General features: G+C 29.6%; 1 non-coding gene across 1 annotated transcript; it reads left to right on the top strand.

Moving 5' to 3' along the window:
• Positions 1 to 72, top strand: Trnat-ugu (transfer RNA threonine (anticodon UGU)). Its single transcript has one exon. It is a non-coding gene; the product is annotated as a tRNA-Thr (tRNA).
• The last annotated feature ends 3,884 nt before the right edge of the window (positions 73 to 3,956 follow it).

Genomic DNA, 3,956 nt, shown 5'->3' with positions numbered 1-3,956 from the left:
GGCTCTGTGGTCTAGTGGTATGATACTCGCCCTGTAAGCGAGAGGTTGCAGGTTCGAATCCCGCCAGAGACATTTTTTCATACAACTAAAAAAATACGGAACTTTCGCCAATGAGCTATGCTCGACGCGATTATGAGATCATGTTCCGAATATGAGCACTGTTTCTATAATTTACAGTATGATTTATATATATATATATATATATATATATATATATATATATATATATATATATATATATATATATATATATATATATATCGAGTTCGAACAATACCATGAAAGCCCCAGTAGTCTAATGGTTAGGACATCTGCATATCAAGCGTTTCGAGTTCGAGACTCGGTTGGGGCGACTTTTTTCTCATTCTCACAGATTTCCTCATCATGTATCGTTTCAAATTAATTAATTAAATTTCAGTATATCACCGGGCGGTTGAGAATTAATGTTTGCCTGTTGTTAATTAGGCAATGAACATTAATTCAAAACCGAATCTTCAGTATTTTTATTCACGAGGCGGGATCTCCGAAGAGATACTTTTATATATATAAACAAATTAGGCAATGAACATTAATTCTATATATAATTATATATAAATAATAATGTATGATTACTCTTTGTTTATTCATAAAATTATTAATATTTTTTCTTTTTTCTTTTATATTTAGTAGCAACAAATAAACCTTATAATACAACAAAATGACAGTGATAGTTTCAACAAAGTATTAATAAATAAGTCGCAAATGCTCGACGCGATTATGAGATCATGTTCCGAATATGAGCACTATTTCTATAATTTACAGTATGATTTATATATAATTTACACAGTGCTACGCAACATCATTGATTTATATATATATATATATATATATATATATGAATTTTTTGAAATGTAATACTTACTTACATTATTTAAGTACCTTAATAATTTATATTATTGTAATAGTTTAGGAAAGAAATGAAAATAAATGTTTACGTTGAACTTGATTGAATACCCCACTACTGTACGACGTTTTTATTTGTGTAATTATTAATTAATACAAATGTAGAGATGTCAGTAATAATTAGGTTCATTTGTATATGTGTATATATTTAACAGGACTCACACTCACAGTAAAAAAATTGTGCTTCAAACGGAAAAATGTTTTAAAAGTTTATGCCTCATACATTTACCTACTTGTGTTATACCAAATATTTATCCTGGGAGACTTCGCAAATAAATATGTTTGACTAACTTGTATATAGAGTCTTAAAGCATCAGAGTATATTTGGGAATAGTATATAAAATTACATCGGGAGAACTGATCATAAGACCTTTTGTTTTTAAATCGAGTGAAACCCCGATAGCCGAGTTGTTGAGTAAAATTACTGTGGACTATCCCGTTAGGATCCTGAGATACTTCTGCCCATGTTGCAAGTCTTCTAAAACGTCTTCTTTCTTAGGCTGAAACGGCCCACTATGTTGCGGAAGGTAGTTGCAAAAGAATATGTTTAAACTAAATAATGTATTATACCAATTAGGATGGTATTTATTTGAATAAACGGCCAAAACCTCTCCAATTAAAACATAACTTAGAATAATAATCACCCTCTAGTTTATCAATATTTGCTTATATTTTTGCTTAAGCTGAAATATTTAATAAGTGCTTAAGCAAATAATTATTTATCAAAGCCTCTTAGCAGAAAAAAACTCTTGTAAATGTTACGTTGCGCATGCGTAATATTAAACTCTAGAGGACAGCAATTTATGTCTTAATAGTTTTTTTATTTAGCGATGGCGGCGCTATAACATTTTCATTATGTCAAATTTTTAGTTGGTTATTATGTTTTTATAACTTGAAATAGAGAAAGAGCACACATTTTGAAATCTATACGAAAATCATTCGCGCTATACTTCAAATCAAATCAACATTTTATTTATTTTTATCAATGATAGTTTTCTAAAAGTTAGTCATATTGGTCCGTCGTACCTATACCGAAAATATTAGTTTTGCTCGTCTAATTTCTGGGCAATCTTACCGAAAATCGATATCATTATTTTAGCGTCCGTGGTACCACGGAAAACGCACTAGCGTATCCCCTTCCAAACGTCCGATGTTCCAGCGTTGTCAAAAAAAATTAAAATTTATGTTGCAGAAATGTAATGTTTTTCGTCTTAGAGTTAAGATATCATTAAGTAAACATTTTTGCTTAGTATTATTAATAAATCCGACTTATTAAGAAAAACTCAAAGCAAAGTTAAGACGATTTTTTTGCTAAGCAAGTTTTATAAATCCGACCCCAGGTCATTCTCTTTAAAGAATATTATTTCCTAACATCTTTAATCCAACTTGTTGCAAGAGCAATTAATTATTATTGTTATATTATTCCATCATATAGTAATTAGAAATGCATCAGCATTGTAGTTATATAACATCTAACTGAATTCCTGCATTGTGGGTCACAAGGCGTGCAATAGTATGCACATTTGACCGGTCGTTAAATAGTACTGTTTATCCTTTGTTTGTGTACGAAAAATAAATGTTCTCGCGTATGAACAAAAAATGTCAATACCTGGACCATTACTGTGATTCTGAACGCCGCGTACGAAACTTTGGAGAGATAAACATACTAATTTAGACCAAAAAAAGCATTTAAATTAGCCATATATCTTTGTTTGTTTGTTTGTATGATTTCGATTAATTGACAATTGCACAAGACGTGGAATCGTTGGAAAAAACAGAATTAGACTAGATAAGTTTCATCGTCGAAGTTTCGTAATGGTATCGCTGCTTTTCTAGCCTGGCCTACTTTTGCCACTTTAGACTAGCTAGGTCTAGGCCTTTTTTGTCATCCGTTGACATACTTAAAACTACAAATGCGTTTACAAAATCCAAAGAAATATAATATTTATGAGATTAGAAAAAAAAGGTATATAACATTATCTTGCAATGTAAATATTTTATAAAAAAACAAATAAATCTCGCTGTTTCAATGTGAATCAACAGTACCCATCGTTTAATATAATTCAAATGACAATAATTTATTTAGATGTTACTTAGAACAAAATAATGAATGTTTATGTGGATGTGTATATTGTTAACTAATACCTGCATCTTTACTGATTCAAACGGTTTTTTAATAAAAAATAATGGTATTAATTTCGATTCAATTCAGCACATAAAGAAGCACTACTTTTGTAATAACTAAAATTATATTGAGTATTATAGCTAATACAATATGCCGTAAAATGTGATAAAATAATAACGCTTCTCAGTGTCAGATCCTTGGCTTTGTGTCAATTGTGGTATGAAATAAATAAATTATATTTTATAAATTAACATCGTTGTGAATAGGTTGCTTTTAACAGCAATAGGTAACCTTTATTTTGCACTGCACTTTTGACTTAGCAGTTTATTTATTGAGAATAAAACAGATCACCCAAAACTGCCAACAAAAAGAAAAGGAAAAATTATCCATCATCTATAAAAAGAACGAAATCATTTAATGACAAATAACAGCTATAACAGGCAAGAGGTGACGGCACATACTAAAATCCAACTGTGAAACCAGAAAGTCATGAAAATAAAACATTTACAACACTTCCGAGTTTATCAAAATTGACAAGGAAATATCTTGAAATATTCTGATATCTTCTATGTTGTGTCTAACAGTAACAGTGTGTTATAAAAAAATGAATGTTTTATATTCTTGAAATGGAACAAAAAAATCAATTGGTGAAAATAGAACAATTTACATACAATCGTTTGTATTTGTTCTTTTTAAAAATAGCAATATCTATGTCAGAACACTAACTTATATACAAAAATGGATACTATCCAAATCAATTCTATGCAGTTGCGTATGTACGTTGAAATTGAAATTGGCAACATCCTTAAAGAAAAAGCTATTATTATTTATGTTTTTCTAATATAAGCACATGCATTCAGGAAGTAGAATACAGTTGATTTAAATTTGG

The sequence above is a fragment of the Antedon mediterranea genome, chromosome 5, assembly GCF_964355755.1.
Source record: "Antedon mediterranea chromosome 5, ecAntMedi1.1, whole genome shotgun sequence".
Lineage (NCBI taxonomy): Eukaryota > Metazoa > Echinodermata > Crinoidea > Comatulida > Antedonidae > Antedon > Antedon mediterranea.
The sequence above is the reverse complement of the archived record's forward strand: the minus strand, read 5'-3'. Positions and strand labels throughout refer to the sequence as shown.